We start from the raw sequence: 17,779 nt of genomic DNA, 5'->3' as shown, positions 1-17,779 counted from the left end.
GTTTTTCTATTGTTACCATCAGCCCAGTAGCTTTCGCTCTCAGTAGGAGGGACGGGGGGAGGGGTGGAGGGAGGAGGGGGGTTCAGTTATGCTCCACAACAGGGATTTGATCAGTGTGAGATCAGAAACATCCGCTATTTCTATTGTATATTGGTTAGCCAACTATATAATAAATATATCTAATATATTAACAGTTATATTTTATTATACTCTCATATACAGTTGTTACAGCACAAGCAAATCATGTGTAATAACTGTTTATTAATGCTTATAGGTTCCTGTGCTGGTCACTACTGGAGCAGCTGAGAGAAGGTCACCTGAATCACCTTTTCTAATGATATTGCTCTGCATACCTACTGTTTATGACTGAATAGAAAACAATAGCAACATCCTTACTTATTACATACTTCTGAACTGCGTTATTTAGTTATTTTGAGCACAATAAGAGCCAAGATGTTGTGAGAGGAGGTGAAGCAGTATGCATGTGGTAAAACTAATTTTCACTAATATTGTTTCAGATGGTTTGCTCTATAGTCTCCTGCATGATTTAATGCTACAATTAGGCCATTGAGTCAATACCATTGTAGATTATTATTTTAAGCTGATATTGACATTGGCGGATTATGTAATATAATTTGTTTTCTAGATACTCTGAGATACGTATCAGTATTTAAATAAATCAGTGTTGTGTACATTTTGTCCTGCTTTGTCCCAGGGAACACAGTATAAATGTTAAAAAAAAATGTTTGCATGATGGACAACTTCAATATTAGATTAAATAGTTTGCATGAGGGGAAAGGACCCAAGTATGATAAAGTGGTGCTTAGAAACCAGCTGAATCACTGCTCACACTAAGCTGAGAACTATCAGAACATGGCCTGATATTTTAATGAGCACACTTGATGGGCACAGGACCTCCAGATATCAGGATTCTGGACCTGTTATTTTGTGTTTTGGCCACTAGAGGCCCTCATCGTTCCCTCTTGTTGCGTTCCCTCTATCTGTGATGAGTATTATTGCTGTCACCTGCGTCTCATTCCCTTGTGTTTATTTAAGTTGCCCTGTTCCTCAGTTTCTTTGCTTGGTGTTTAGTCGTGCTAAGGCCAGCCTCCTGTGGCTCTTGTAAGTTACTCTGTTGGTCCAGCCTGTTGGATTTTTGAAACCTTTTGTGATTTTTACCTTTGCTTTGGAGATTTTCTCTCTGTTGGATAACTTCTTTGAGGAGATGTTTTCCTTTGTGGATTTTTGTATTAGATTATTTCTTGGATTTATTGACTCAACTTTGGGATTAACCTTTGCAGATTGTTTTTGCCTTTTTCCTGTGTCTTCTTTTTTTATTATTTGAATCTTCATTAAAATTCGCAGTTGGGTTCATCACCTTCCCTGTGGCTCATGGATAGAGTGTCTGACTCTCATGCTGCTAACCTGAATTCAAGTCTCGGGCTTGACACCAAACCCATAAATATAGGGAACCTAAATACTGCATCAGCTGCTGTTAATGACTACTATGATACTTAAACTCTCTGACATAAAACGTCCAGTCTATGGAGAGGTGTGGGTCTAACCTAATAAAATTTTCTGTAACTTGTGTATGTATTTGTCACAAAATTTTGCAGAAATCACACTTTTGCATATGATGTGGTAATGTAAAAGTAAAAAAGTGTGACAATGTGTGATTTGCTTAGTGTATATCACCATTCTATTAATTATGCACCTAATGCAATTGTACTGTTTAAACACCAGAGATCCCAATCTACTGATTAGCTCTGGATCACAATGGTGGGTTAGGTTATACGGTTACACAACCATGTTATAACACCAGCCCTGAGCCACTGTGATCTACATTGCCCAAGAACAAGGCCCCAGAATTTGGGCATTTAAAAAAAATAATCCTGATATTATCCTGGAAAATATTTCTGGTTAAATTGAAGCCTCAGATGCTGCTATGGAGCTCATTATGTTTCAGTCGATCATTTACCCTGGGTCAGGGACTTTAATCAAAGTTTCGGGAGAATTTATATATTTAATTTTAAGATATGGTGAACATTTAGCATTTTTTGTTTACTATACAAAATCTCTGTTCATAGCTTTTTTTGATATATTTAGTTTTATTCAGACAAAATATATTGTTTGTTATACAGATTAATAAGAAAGGAGTCTTCAGTTATTTTTCTTTATCAAAATGTTTGTTCAAAGTATTCTGAGAATTGAATTGAATTGTGAAGCCAGTATTGTGAACCAAATTGATTTGTTTGTAAGGAAGACCTTTGCGTTAAATTTAAAAAGAATGCCATACAAGCATTTTCATTTTCACTGTGTGTGTGTATACACCGATCAGCCATAACATTAATACTGCTGACAGGTGAAGTGAATAACATTAATTATCTCATTACAATGGCAGCTGACAAGGGGTGGGATATATTAGGCAGCAAGTGAACAGTCAGTTCTCGAAGTTGATGCGTTGGAAGCAGGAAAAATGGGCCAGTGTAAGGATCTGAGCAACTTTGACAAGGGCCAAATTGTGATGGCTAGATGACTGGGTTAGAGCATCTCCAAAACTGCAGGTCTTGTGGGGTGTTCCCGGTATGCAATGGTTAGTACCTGCCAAAAGTGGTCCAAGGAAGGACGACCAGTGAACTGGTGATAGGTTCTGGTGGTCTGATCCCACAGAAAAGCTATTGTAGCACAAATTGCTGATAAAGTTAATGCTGGCTATAATAGAAAGGTGTCAGAACACACAGTGCATTGCAGCTTACTGTGTATAGGGCTCTGTAGACGCAGACCAGTCAGAGTACCCATGCTGACCCTGTCCATTGCCGAAAGTGCCAACAATGGGCAAGTGAGAATCAGAACTGGACCATGGAGCAATAGAAGAAGGTGGCCTGGTCTAATGAATCGCATTTACTTTTACATCATGTGGATGGCTGGGTGAATGTGTGTCACTTACCTGGGAACATGGCACCAGGATGCACTATGGGAAGAAGGCAAGCCGGTGGAGGCAGTGTGTTGCTCTGGGCAATGTTCTGATGGGAAACCTTGGGTCCTTGCATTCATGTGGATGTTACTTTGACACGTACCACCTACCTTAACATTGTTGCAGACCAAGTGCCCCCCTTCATGGCAACGGTATTACGTAATGTCAGTGGTCTCTTTCAGCAGGATAATGCTTCCTGCCACACTGCAAAAATTGTTCAGGAATGGTTTAAGGAACATGACAAAGACTTCAAGGTGTTGACTTGGCCTCCAAATTCCCCAGATCTCAATCCGAACGAGCATCTGTGGGATGTGCTGGACAAACATGTCTGATCCATGGAGGCCCCAAATTGCAACTTACAGGACTTAAAGATCTGCTGCGAATATCTTGGTGCCAAATACCACAGCACACCTTCAGAGGTCTTGTGGAGTCAATGCCTTGATAGATCAGAGCTGTTTTGGTGGCACAAGGGAGACCTACACTTCATTTTGGAGAAATTTTGGCCCACTCTTCTTTACAACATTGCTTCTGTTCATTGATTTTTTTGAGGGCATTTGTTTATGCATAGCTCTCTTAAGATCCCGCCACAGCATCTCAATAGAGTTGAGGTCTGCACTTTGACCTGGCCATTCCAACACCTTGATTTTTTTCTTCTTTAGCTGCTGTTGTTTTCCTTGGCCAACCTGTTCCATGTCTGGTTGTTAGTACACCAGGTTTTTTTTTCAGGACATTCAAAATTGTTGTAGTGGCTATGCCCAATGCTTGTGCAATGGCTCTGATCAATTTTCCCTCTTTTCTCTGCATCAAAATGGCTTGCTTTTCTCCCATAGACAGCTCTCCGGGCTTCATGTTGGTTTATCCTTTTTAACAACAAATGCAGTCTTCACAGGTGAAACCCAGGGCTCAAACCAAGAGCAGACATTCAGAGCTATTGATTGTTTAAACAATCAATCTAACAGCACCTAGAATGTATATGGCTCTGTAAAAGGGAAATCGATGAAAATGTACAATAGCGCATACTACTGTATGGTTGATATTGTGTAAAAACAGGTTTGTGTGAAATTAATTAAATTAACAGCTGTATTAATTAACAGGTCAGCACAGTTGTGCAATGGGTAGCATTGTTACCTCATAGCTCCAGTGTGTCTATGGTTCAGTCCTGAGCTGTGTGGAGTTTCACATGTTCTCATGTGTCCTTGTGGGTTTCCTCCAGGGTCCTCCGGTTTCCTCCCACCTCCCAAAAACATGTTGGTAAGTAGATTGCACTATGTATGTTGTGGCAGCAGGGGCATGGTTGAGCGTCAGCTGTGGACCGAGAGGAGGCGGGTCAAACTTACAGGTAACACAGGATGATTCTTACCTGTGTCTTATTACCGCCAGTCTACTTGTGTCTCAGAGAGAGAGAGAGACAGAGACAGACAGACACACACACACACACACACACACACCCATACACACAACGAAAGCTGTGAGTCCAGGACGGACCAGATTTATTTATTTATTTTTTTCGGTTTTGAAAGTGGACCGAATAAATGCAGGCCCTGAGCCCGGCTAAAATTCCACCTGCCTCCCGAGTCTTCCTCCACACCTTCACACTAGGGCTCTAAAGTAATCTTTTTTTTTTTTTTCCTGGGTAGTAAGTGTTATTTTCTAATTGCTTATACCACTAGAGTAGAAAAATGGCTATTATTCCCCTCAAACTTTGCTTTTTTTAATGGCAAATTTACGTCTTTTCGTTTACATAAAGTCAGAAAAACATTAAAAGAAAAGAATTAAGAAATTAAGAAAAGACATACAGATCAAAATTAATATGTATTTATAGTTATATATATTTAAGACTGCAACGGACTGTTAGGACAGCAGAAAGGATCATTGGTGTGCACCTGCCCAACCTTCAGGACTTGTACAACTCCAGAGTGAAGAAACGGGCAGCTAACATCATCACAGACCCCTCTCACCCTGGCCACAACCTGTTTGCACTCCTCCCTTCAGGCAGACGTTACAGATCTCTGCGCACTAGAACATCTAGGCATAAAAACAGTTTTTTCCCCCATGCCATCTCCAGCTTAAACAACTAACACAGGAATCATCACCTGTGTTTTTTGTAATTCATTTCTGGAATTCATCCTCCATCTCTAATTACTGCCTCTTTCTCAAGTATTATGTAAATACATATCCATATCTCTTTATTTATACAGCTGTATATAGAGTAAATAATTGCATAAATCTGTACATAAATCTTCTGTTCCAGATTCATACACATTATTATTTTTTATTGTTAAGTCTTACTATTTAAATGTTTTCTGTTCTCATGTCAGATATGTATGTATATATGCATGTATGTACCAAGAGCACCTTAAAAAACCACAACAAATTCCTTGTGTGTCTACGCACACACTTGGCAAATAAAGCTAATTCTGATTCTGATTCTGATATTACAGTTACACAAAAATTAGAGAGGTTTAGAAGTCCCTTGTTTTCCTTGAATTTATCAAGATGAGCATCAAGAATATGGACTTTGAGAGACATCCTGCAGCCCATTGTGCCATAGTTCTTCACCAGAGTCTGAACCAGCTCCACATAGTTTTTGGCTTTGTGATTGCCCAGGAAGCCCCGAACCACTGACACAAAGCTGCACCAGACCACTTTCTCCTTCCTAGTGAGCTTCTTGGGGAATTCCTTACACTCCAGGATCTTCTTTATCTGTGGTCCAATGATGACACCGGCTTTGACTTTGCCTCTGGCAGCTTAGGAAAGAAGTCTTGAAGGTACTTGAAGGCTGCTTACTCCTAATCTAGAGCTGTGACAAATTGCTTCATAAGGCCCACTTTGATGTGCAGTGGTGGCATCAGCACCTTCCACCATTTTGGAGTCTCCGATGACCTCCAAGCTATACTCATCATACTTCAAGGCATCCAGCAATGTCTTGATGCTGTTGTAATCCTCTTCAAGGTACACTGAGTGAACCAGGGGAAGAGATGGGTACTTGTTCCTGTTATGGAGCAGCATGGCTTTGAGGCTCCTGGATCAGCTGTCAATGAAGCTAACTCCTTCGAGCTACAGGCATTGCCTTGAACAGATTGGCCACATTGTGGCAGAAGCAGAGCCTGAATAAATAAATTAAATTCACTAAATCTGCCCAGTTTCTCAATGAAAATAGGTAAATTTCAAAATACCAATGTCCTGGTCACAAAAGCAAAGTTTGAAGGGATTAAGAGCTATTTTCTATACTTTTGAGGCATAAGCAATTTAAAATAACACTTATTACCAAGGAACAAAAATTGTTACATAGTGTTGTCTATCCATAAAATGTTTGTGTGTGTGTATGCTGCCCTGTGATGGACTGGTATCCCACTCAGGGCGTATTCTCCCAGGATAGGCTCTGGATCCACTGGAACCCTGACCAGGATGAAGTGGTTACTGCTCATTAGTTTAGTTTTGCTCAACTTACTCCTGCCTACTTTATATAGGGCAAAATGTGAGAATTGGACATGTACACAGTGAAATGACAAATTATTCATACACAGAACATGAATGTTGTATAAACACAAAATTGGTTTTGATAACACTTGCCATAAAAACCTTTTCCACACCAGCCCTTTGTTGATAACTTTGGACTATTTTAAGACGAAGTGCCCACAATCATGGACAGGCAATGTAATAGTGGTGGGTTCAAGACCACTGTAGCCGAGACAGAGTCAAGACAAGACCATAGCCAATGGAGTCCAAGTCAAGACCAAATATGACAGAGGGGCATGACCAAGACAAAACCAACACCACACATGGCCGAGTCCATGTCAAGACCGAGACAAGATGCTCAGATGTGGTGATCTGCTGGTTATAGTAACTTCATAACCTGACATGAAATTTCTCTTAAATTAACTAAAATAACACATCTTTGGTAATATCATTTTGCACAAATAAGTACACAGGACATACACAGGACATGTTATGCATAGCCCATTCTTATAGCAAGTGCTGTAGTAATCCTATTTTAAATCAATACATAGGGGGTTTAGGGAGCATGCGTGAGGTAAATGAAATCACAGTGATTTTGCTAATTATACAAAAAAAATTTTTTTAAAAAAAATGCAACAGCACATGTAAAGATTTACAAATCAAAGCACATTTCCTTTGATTTAAGCACACTGCAGGTAAATAAAATGCATTAAAAACTAGAATTTATTTTGGCTCACACAGCTGTGCATTATAAGGACTTGTGCTATATTAGTTTGAACATAAGAAAATGAAATATTTTGAAACATAGTCATTTGAAATTTATAGGCCCTATATAACTCCACATGCAGAGATAGACAAAATTTACATTTTGTACTATAATGAGAACCTTGCAAAGTACTTGTTACTTCGACTCCTTGTAGGCCAAGGCAAGAATGAGTAAAATTTCACCTGAGTTTATGACAAGACCGAGACCACTGATTTGTGGTCTCAAGACCAGGACCAGTCCACAACACTACAATTTATTGTAGCCATTTACTGTCATGTTTATTGGAGGGGGAGGGATTTGTAGAATCTGAAGGAAACCCACACGGACACAGGAAGAACATGCAAAACTATTCACAGAGAGCCCAAGCTCAGGATCACACTGAGGACCCTGGAGCTCTGAGGCAGCAACACTACCTACTGCAGCTCCATACAGCACTTGGCCAAAAGTAAATTCCCTGCCCAAAAGTAAATGTGGCAAATGTAAAAGTCAGAACTATTGGTAAACACACATTTATAACAATCTTTTTCCTTATTTGTTAAGATGGGTGTTTCCAAATTTTTCTTTGGAGTCAGAAGAAGAAAAAAAATTGCAGTCACTGGCCACAGGCTCTCTAATAAAATTTATCACCAATAATTCTACATTTTTGTTCACCTCAGTATGTGGGTTTTAAGCACTTTATGCTAAATGCCTGACAGAGTTGTGTAAATAATAATTTCACTCACAAATTAATAAATCTAATGGGAGTTATGTGCCTGGGAGCGAAGAATTGCTGTCAGGTCTTGGGGAGATTGGAGGCATGTCGCATCTTGGACCTCAGTTAGCTCTTGTTCAGCATCATTAGAAAAACAAACATAAAAAAACAACTGTCCGTTAAAGCAACTGATTGCTGACAAACTAAACAAACTTCCCTCTGAATTCAGTGAAAAATATTAATTCTGCCAATGCACCTGTAATCTTTGCATTCATGTTCTATTTATTTTTTTGCTCCTGTCTTTCCTGCTGCCAGCAGCTCGGAGACATTAATGCAGCCATAATTTCAGATTCGTTCTCATTTAATAGTGTTCAAATTAGGAACCTAATTTTTAAGCTTTCTTAATAGTGGGCCAACTCTTAATTTTTTTTTAAATATCTCTCAAGCAATTTAAAAATGTCAGTAGTTTGGACAACCCTGTTATGTCATAGTGGCTCATAATTAAGTCCAATTACATTAAAATGTCTCCTCACTAAATAAACTGGGTTATTAGACAGGGCCGTGGATTGGCCTGTTTTCTACTGATTATCCATAAGCTGACCCTTAAATACTGCTTTAAAATTTGCACGTTATGTTGATGCCACACGTTCATTCTATTGTATCTGTCTTTTTTCTACACAGTTCTACACACAGCTGGAACAATGAAGAACCCCTCCTTCTGGATCCTACTGAGTCGGAGGAAGAGAGATGCATAAAGGATTGTGGTGTAAAACATTACCTTCTGAAGACAAATAAAAAGTTAAACTCACAGAGACACAGTTGACTACAAAGTAATATATGTATTCTCTTCACTGCCAAGGAGAAGAACTCCAACGACCAAGGTGTTACATGCAATTAACTAATTCACTGCGCAGGGCTAGTGTTTCGGGATTGGTTATAGGTAGAGAAAGAACTTGTTGCTTATTGGTCAAATAAAGATAAAATTAACATGAATGACCAAATGTTTAACAGGAAAGGAAATACATATATGGTGAACATATAATGACACTCTAGGACTGTGAGAATTACTTCATCTCAGGTTCAGGTCACAGGCCGATTCTATTTATCAGATGCGCTAGACTTCTGATTACCAACATAAATGTGTGAATTCAGAATATACACCATGTTCCAAATTATTATGCACATGGCATTTTTGTTTGTTTTTTCCTAAATAGTCAGTATGATTAAGGATTTTTTTTAAAATCCTCAACACTTATATTACAATGTGGATGTCATTACAAGAGAAAGAACTGATAATTACAACGGCTTTATTGATATTTTAAAAAGAACACAAAATACGTTGTTTCAAATAATTATGCAGAGTGCAGTTTGAAAACATTCAATGGGTCATAATGAACTCAAAACAGAAATCTGTCATATGTGCTGCATGGACAGATCATTTTACAAAAAAAAAACAAAAAAAAAACCATACAATTTAAAACAAAAAACATATTTACAATTCAAGTTACATATTAATATATGAGCCCTTCTTTGAGACGAGTTTAACAACTTTCTGATCCATACTGCCGCCCACCCTCATAGATCTTCCTTTAAAGGATGTTCCACAGATTCTCAATGGGCTTGAGGTCAGGGAATGATGGTCGATGATTTTTTCCCCTCCTTTTATGACCATAGCACCCAAGGAGTTAATGGTGTTTTTTGCAGCATGGGATGGTGCATTGTCCTGCGTGACAATTATTTTATTTCAGAAAGCACAATTCTTATAATACCATGGCAGAAAATGGTCATTTAGGAACTCCATATGTCTTACAGTGGTCATTTTGATACCTTCTGGGACTGTAAAGGGACCTACCATCTCACTTCCCAATATTCCAACCCAAATCATCACTCTGACACCTCCTTGCTCATGTCACAGTCTTGCTGGAGCAGGGTGGCCACTCACCAAACATCCAGAACTCTTTATACACAACCACCAGCCTCTGAAGGCTCCTGCATCAAGAGGTTCTTGGGAGTCCACAGACACCAGCAGCTTCAGATACCTTTTGCTGCTCAACAATGGCCTTTTATAGTTACCCTTTTAATACCATTTTTTTTCTCACAGAAACTTTCCTTTCCTTTTCTTTATCTGACAGAATTTGTCTGAATCACTCACAAATCTTTTCACAGTTTGATGATCTCTATTCAGTTTTCACAAAATATCATTTGTTTTCATGCCTTTTGCAAGACATTGCACTATTTCACACAAGATCTTCAGAAAGATCTTTCTTCCTTCCCATATTGCATGAGATCTACTTGCTTAGTAATGTGGAACAACCTCTTTAAGCAGGTTTCCCTTTAATTAAGATCACCTGCAAACTAATTAACAAATGTCTGAGATTGATACCAATTATCTAAAATGACATGAGAAATAAAACAAAGACTTTCTTTGAAAAACTAAAACTTACATGATGGATAAATGACTAATATTAATAAACGTATGAAATTAAATAGTTTTCCATAGGATCACATAAATCTGTTTTTTATATTCTATATTATAATTATGAGTATTACTCACACATATTATAATTGTGTGTATTACTCAGTTTTTAATAAAAAATAAAAGCATTTGCATTTGGGTTTTGTTTGCATATGTATTTAGGGGAAATTATATGTTATACACGCAAAGACATCTTTGCAATCAGTTATTCTGTGTATGTATTTTTGTTAGACAAATAATATGCTCTCATTGTAATGCATTTATATTATTATAACAATAATATAAAATGGATTCCATACTGTCAGGTATTTACCTACTGAATGCAGAAGTGCTCAGCGCGCTTAAGCAACAGGTGTCGAAAAAAGCATCCCTGCCGCGAAATGCACCCCTGTCGCGGGAACGCGCATGTGGAGATAGACGCCTCACAACGGAAAGAAAAGGAATAACAGCCGCCATTATCATTAGCGTTCGCATTCTACGTCGCATTTGTTCTCGTTAAAGTCCACATATAATTAGTAAGTATGGTGGAATATTGTTTAACAAGTGTGTAGCAACAGGGTGAGGACTAGGCATGCTGGCTTAAAATACACTAGATGTTCTCAGCGTGTTAAATATTACTGTTTGTTTGGATTATTTCAGTCTATAAAAGAAGCTTGTAAGGTGGCATATACTGTAACAGTGGATCAACAACATCATGTAACACATTGGGATTTTGTGTTTGCGTGAAATGAAAAATAAAATGTATTGACTTTTTGTTTAGATTGGATGCTATTTCAAAAATGGGCTTTTGAATAGGCTTCTTCTGAGCTCACACTTAGATAGAACAAATGTAATGCTTTTCACGGCGAGCTCCTTTGTCAGGAAATGCAGCCCCTCATATCTCCCTGTAGGAAAGTGCCACAAACATGAAACTCACCCACTTCACCACATCGGCCCTACCACTATACCCTCCAAATTATTTGAGGCTTTGAGAAACACAACCCTTTTTAATGCATATATTTCTGTAATGAATATATTACTCTTATGAATATATTGTTCAATATGTTACTGTAGTTTTACACGAAATTTATTTTACACTCAATTGCATCTGCTTATTTGCATATGAAATCAATAGAAATGTAGGCATAAGTAGCCTACATAATAACTGCATTTGTCTTTACGTTTAGTGTAACAGTTTTAATGTAGTTTACATAATTACACTGTAATATGATGATAAATAAATATATTATAATGAAGATATGTTAGTCATGTGAAGTAATTTTATTATAATTTCTGTACATATAAACAGCATGATATGCTAAATGCATTTATTGTAGCCTATATTATTACATTGTCATTATACCAGTGTGACGTCACATTTGTGGGATTCCCATAAGACCCTGGAAAACGGTAGCGACAACTTCGCGACGTTAACAGCAGAGCAAGCTATCTCCATATAAGGGCTTTCCGCACGCGCTTTTCTCTCGTCAAACATGCCGCTGTTTGCAGACGCGCTCTCGCCCGATCCTCGAGAAATGTGTGTGAATGAGACCCAGTATTCACGGGTGTGCTGGACCCACATTATTGTGTTTATAAAGCAATAGAGCCATAATAATCTATGTAAAAATACTTAACAGATGTTGATTTGATCTCAATTACAAGCAATGTAGACAGCATATATGGTTAATATATGCCATTTAAATCTTCTAGATCACATTGATCCATGAAAGTGCTACTTTGTTTTTTGTGAAAACATAAGAAATGAAAAAAAAAATTCTAATCAAGACATGGGTGGAATAAATAATGTTTATTTGGAATAAGCAAATAACAAAGCCCGAGATGACACTTGATGCATGTATATTGTATACTCATTTCTCCTCATTTTTGTCTTTCAAAGCTTCTCTCTCTTCTGACATAATTTGTAAGGCTCTCTGAGCTGAGAATCTTGTTTTTCCATACATTTCATTTTTGGAATCTCACCCCAAGTTGCAGCTTTCAGTGTTTTAAAATAACACTGTGCAGGTTAAATCATTTGGAGTTTCACACACTACAGAGGGTAAAGTGTGCGGGAATATGTGGGAGCATAAAGGTTCTTGAAGTGACAGAAAAATGCAAGCAGATAGTTACTCTTATTTATTTATATATGTTTTCAACAGGTGTCAGAATGATCTGTTTCCCGCATTCTTCAGTAAATGATGACAGAATTCATTTTGCGTGCCCTATCCCATTAATAATGTTATACAGTATAATGTTTTACTGTGTTTTTTTAGATGTGCATGAGACATGGGCAGGGAAAGATGTGCATGTACTTCTTTCCAAAGTTGACGCATACAAACTGTTTTATTGGGATATTGAGAAGACTGGTCCCAACAAGGAGCTTGAGAGTGAGGTATCCTTTTTTTGTTATTGTCCAGAATTATCACTTTCCACTCCCTAATGCCTAGTATTTCAAAAATGACACACAACACACTGTATTGCAACACAAAGACCTTAAGTCATGCAAGGAACTTCAGCAACACTACAACAACAATACAGTTGATAGTATTACAATGAATCTGTCTAACACATAATGTCATTTGTGTGACAATTTTTCATAGGTGATCAATGCATATTTAACACTGCTTATTCGAAAATACCAATGCAATGCTGGTGAAGCAGCTGTTATTGACAGCTATGCAATGACCGCAATCTGGCAGGGAAAATTTGGAAGAATACGGGTATGTACTGGACTGTAATGTAAATTTCACATTTTGTAAATGTTGCAAATATACATTTTTGAAATAACAGGGATTTTGTATTTCTTGTGACTACTTTCAGATTGATCCAATGGCACACAAAGTTATTGCGGGAATTGTGAATGAGCACCATCGTTGGATGTTGGTGGTGAGAACAAGAGCATTGCACAACCCTAACTAACCCTAGCTCTGTATCTATAGTGATGAACTGTATAAACTCCTCATAATTAACCATTTACTAATTATATTGGGCCATACAGACATGCACTTAGTTAGTAAAATTGATCTACAATACCCCATATTGTAAAAAGGCTGCAATGTGTCAAGGTGGACATGCAGCATTTTCCCTCATAGATGTCAGCAAGATGGCACATCCTGTCGTGTCCTGGCCTTAAAAGTGAGTGTGAAATGCGGTTACCATCAGTAACAATTACAGTAAAGATCTTGACCTGCTTTTATACATCCTGATGGAGGTTTTATTGAGGTGTCATGTCACCTTTATTTATATATTGCTTTATATAATATAAGATTGTTCAAAGCAGCTTTACAGTCATACACATAAAAGTAATGTCTTAATGCAAACATCATTCAGTTCTGCTGTAAAACAGTTCAAGAAAGAGGACAATAATAAACAGTCCATTTTTTGGAATTACAATTATGGAATTAGTCCAGTTCATCTATAAAGATGTATAATGGGTGATTACTGTGATCATCTGGACTGGATACAGACTGGATCCAGATGACTATGGTGACCTCAGAATAACAATGAAACAGACAGACTAATTTTAGCGTAAAATTTATATTTGATATTCAAGGTATATTCAGCTGGCCAGAGTTTTGAGATCACAGCAGGCATGAAGGACTATAATGCGATAAGAGGTTCTAGTAAGAACTCTAGTGGCTGCATTTTGAACCAGGTGGAGTTTGTTTATTAAGCGTGCAGAGTAAGCACCCAGTAAATCATTACAATAATCTAGCCTTGAGGTCATGAATGCATTAATTAACATTTCTGCATTTGACATTGAGAGCATATGGCATAGTTTAGATATGTTTTTAAGATGGAAAAATGCAGTTTCACAAAAATGAAGAGAAATATTAAATGTGATAATTCTATACTGCACACTATATTTAATACCTGACTATAAAGAAAACATGAAATTAAATACTTTAATGAGAAAATAAATAATGTAATTAATTAAAAAAAATTATAGGCCATGCATTCATTGTGCCATTCAGCTAATTAAATCTTTATCTTCAGTTTGCAGAGAAAATTTTACAGTGGCAGGCAATAAATATTGACACTTCGCAGAAGGCAGTGGACAAGTTGAGGCTGGACATAGCCACTTCCCTCCTCAGAGAATCTGGTCTGTTTCCTTTTTGCTCAACATTGTCAATCACTTCATGTTGTTGGTTTTATGCATTTTATATCGTAAATATGCAGCTACTGTATTTAATTAGTGCTGTGCAATGCAAATTGTATTAGTGTGAATATATTTGTTGAATACTGTTTGTCCTAACAGATGATCTAAGCAGTCTGTGCTTTTATTGTGGAATGGAGGACCAGGATGAAGCATAATGGGTAATTTATTCACATTGCAAAATGTAAAAAATGAAAAGGATTTTTTACTGACCTTTTTTAGGGTTGCAGTCATAATTACCACATTTTCTGCATCATCTACTTTGCATAATTAATATTGTGCTAATTCTATGAAGAAATGTGATTACTTACTTTATACAAGGTATGATGTTACTAATTTCTAACTGTAGTCAGAACATTATGTTGGTGAGAACTTCCAAAAATCAAAGGAATAGTAAGAATATTAGCAGTCAGTTAATCCAGAAATCACGTATACTGTATTTAGAGATACCCTACAATTCAAAACATACAGACCACTACATGACCCTGTTTTCCCAGGTTTGCTGTGATGGCTGTGAAAGGTGGTACCACCATGAATGCGTGAACAGGCCTCCAGTGGATGAGGAGTACTTGTGTCCGGCATGTGCACAATGGTGTCCCTTGTTGTACTGTCTTTTTATTTATTACCTGCGACAACAGTATTTTGATAGTATTTAATTTATTACTTAGTAAATTTAATTTTTATTATTTAATTGTGTTATTTCATTTTTATTTCTATATTTAATATTTATTATTAAAATTTTTTTTACAAAAGTTAATTCATTAAAAAAAAAAAACTGAGATGGTTTTCAGTACTTTATTACAATAAAATTTGTGTATGCTCCCAACGAGTTTGTGTATACATTTCCCAAAAAAATGAATATGGGTGAATATGTTCAACCACTAGGCTTAAAACTTTCATTCATATAACACTATCTCAGTGGGAGTTGGTGAAAATGTTGGTGCCAGTGTCAAATAATTTGGAGGGTATAGTGGTAGGGCCGATGTGGTGAAGTGGGTGAGTTTCATGTTTGTGGCACTTTCCTACAGGGAGATATGAGGGGCTGCATTTCCTGACAAAGGAGCTCGCCGTGAAAAGCATTACATTTGTTCTATCTAAGTGTGAGCTCAGAAGAAGCCTATTCAAAAGCCCATTTTTGAAATAGCATCCAATCTAAACAAAAAGTCAATACATTTTATTTTTCATTTCACGCAAACACAAAATCCCAATGTGTTACATGATGTTGTTGATCCACTGTTACAGTATATGCCACCTTACAAGCTTCTTTTATAGACTGAAATAATCCAAACAAACAGTAATATTTAACACGCTGAGAACATCTAGTGTATTTTAAGCCAGCATGCCTAGTCCTCACCCTGTTGCTACACACTTGTTAAACAATATTCCACCATACTTACTAATTATATGTGGACTTTAACGAGAACAAATGCGACGTAGAATGCGAACGCTAATGATAATGGCGGCTGTTATTCCTTTTCTTTCCGTTGTGAGGCGTCTATCTCCACATGCGCGTTCCCGCGACAGGGGTGCATTTCGCGGCAGGGATGCTTTTTTCGGCACAACACGGGCAGCGCGACCACACGCTTCCGGGTTATGTTTCGTTTACATCGCCACGTGAGTTTTTGTTTTGATTCATGTCCTGGCTCCTACCCTGTATTGTCATCGGTTGTCTCCCGAATGTGTCAGGATTAGTCTCACCTGTTTCCGTTTACCCTTTAATTAGTCTGTGTATTTACTAAACTTTGCAGCTGAATCTTGTCCAATATATATATATATATATATATATATATATATATATATATATATATATATAAAGTTAGGTCCGGAAGTATTTGGACAATGATAGAGTTTTTGTGATTTTGCCTTTATACACCACCACAATGGATTTGAAATAAAACAATCAAGATGTGATCGAAGTGTAGACTTTATTTTAAGAGGTTCCACAAAAATACGGCATTTACCATTTAGGAATTACAGCATTTTAAGCAAAGTTCTTCTGTTTTCAGGGGCTCAAAGGTATTTGGACAATTGGCTGACAAGAAGTTAATTGGCCAGGTGCGGTCCATTCCCTCGTTACTTCAAGACAAATGAAGCAGATAAAAGGTCTGAGTCCCAGGTATTGAGTTGGCATTTGGCAGCTGTTCGACTGGAGCTACCAATATGAAGTCCAAGGAGATCTCAGTGCAAGTGAAAGAGGCCATCATTAGGATGAAAAAACAAAAGAGACCTATCAGAGAGATAAAAAAAAACTTTAAGAATGGCCAAATCAACAATTTGGTACATTCTTAAAAGAAGGAATGTACTGGCGAGCTCAGCAACACCAAAAGGCCTGGAAGACCATGGAAGACAACTAAAGTAGATGATTGCAGAATCCTTTCCTTGGGGAAGAAAAACCCCTTCAGAACATCAACAGAAGTCAAGAATACTCTGGAGAAGGTAGGCGTATCATTGTCAAAATTTACCATCAAGAGACGCCTTCATGAATGTAAATACAGAGGGTTTACAACAAAGTACAAACCACTGGTAACATTCAAGAACAGGAAAGCCAGATTAGACTTTGCCAGAAAACATCTAAAAAAGCCTCCCATGTTCTGGAATAAGATTCTTTGGACTGATGAACCGAAGATTAACTTGTAGCAGAATGATGGGAAGAGAAAAGTATGGCGAAAGAAAGGAACAGCTCATGATCCAAAGTATACCATATCATGTGCATCATGTGTCAAACATGGTGGAGGCAGTGTTATGGCATGGGCATGTATGGCTGCCAATGGAATGGGCTCACTGGTGTTTATTGATGATGTGACTGCTGACAGAAGTAGCAAGATGAATTCTGACATGTATAGGGCTATACTCTCTGCTCACATTCAGCCAAATGCTACAAAACTTATAGGACGCCGCTTCACAGTGCAGGAGGATAATGACATACTGCGAAAGCAACTCAAGACCTTTTGAAGGCAAAGAAATGGAATATTCTTCAATGGCCAAGTCAGTCGCTTGATCCCAATAGAGCATGCTTTTCACTTACTGAAGACAAGAGTGAAGGCAGAAATACATACAAACAAGCAGCACCTGAAGGTGGCTGCATTGAAGCCCTGGCAAAGCATCTCCAGGGAGGAAACTCAGTGGGAACTTGGTGATGTCCATGGGCTCCAGACTTCAGGCAGTCATTGACTGCAAAGGATTTTCATCCAAGTATTAAAATTATGGTTATATTATACAATTATGTCACTTTGTCCAAATACCTTTGAGCCCCTGAAAATGGAAGTACTTTGCTTATAATG

At 37.7% G+C, this 17,779-nt stretch overlaps 1 non-coding gene across 2 annotated transcripts; it reads left to right on the top strand.

Annotated features, from left to right (window-relative positions):
* Positions 1-10,768: 10,768 nt before the first annotated feature.
* LOC117599399 (uncharacterized) lies at positions 10,769-15,715 on the top strand. Of its 2 annotated transcripts, none has more exons than XR_008304583.1 (7): positions 10,769-10,881; positions 12,616-12,729; positions 12,943-13,062; positions 13,163-13,228; positions 14,339-14,444; positions 14,601-14,659; positions 14,996-15,715. It is a non-coding gene; the product is annotated as an uncharacterized LOC117599399 (transcript). The 2 variants fall into 2 exon arrangements; XR_008304584.1 differs by having other exon boundaries at positions 12,616-12,734.
* Positions 15,716-17,779: the final 2,064 nt, after the last annotated feature.

The sequence above is a fragment of the Pangasianodon hypophthalmus genome, chromosome 17 (assembly GCF_027358585.1).
Source record: "Pangasianodon hypophthalmus isolate fPanHyp1 chromosome 17, fPanHyp1.pri, whole genome shotgun sequence".
Classification (NCBI taxonomy): domain Eukaryota; kingdom Metazoa; phylum Chordata; class Actinopteri; order Siluriformes; family Pangasiidae; genus Pangasianodon; species Pangasianodon hypophthalmus.
The sequence above is the reverse complement of the archived record's forward strand: the minus strand, read 5'-3'. Positions and strand labels throughout refer to the sequence as shown.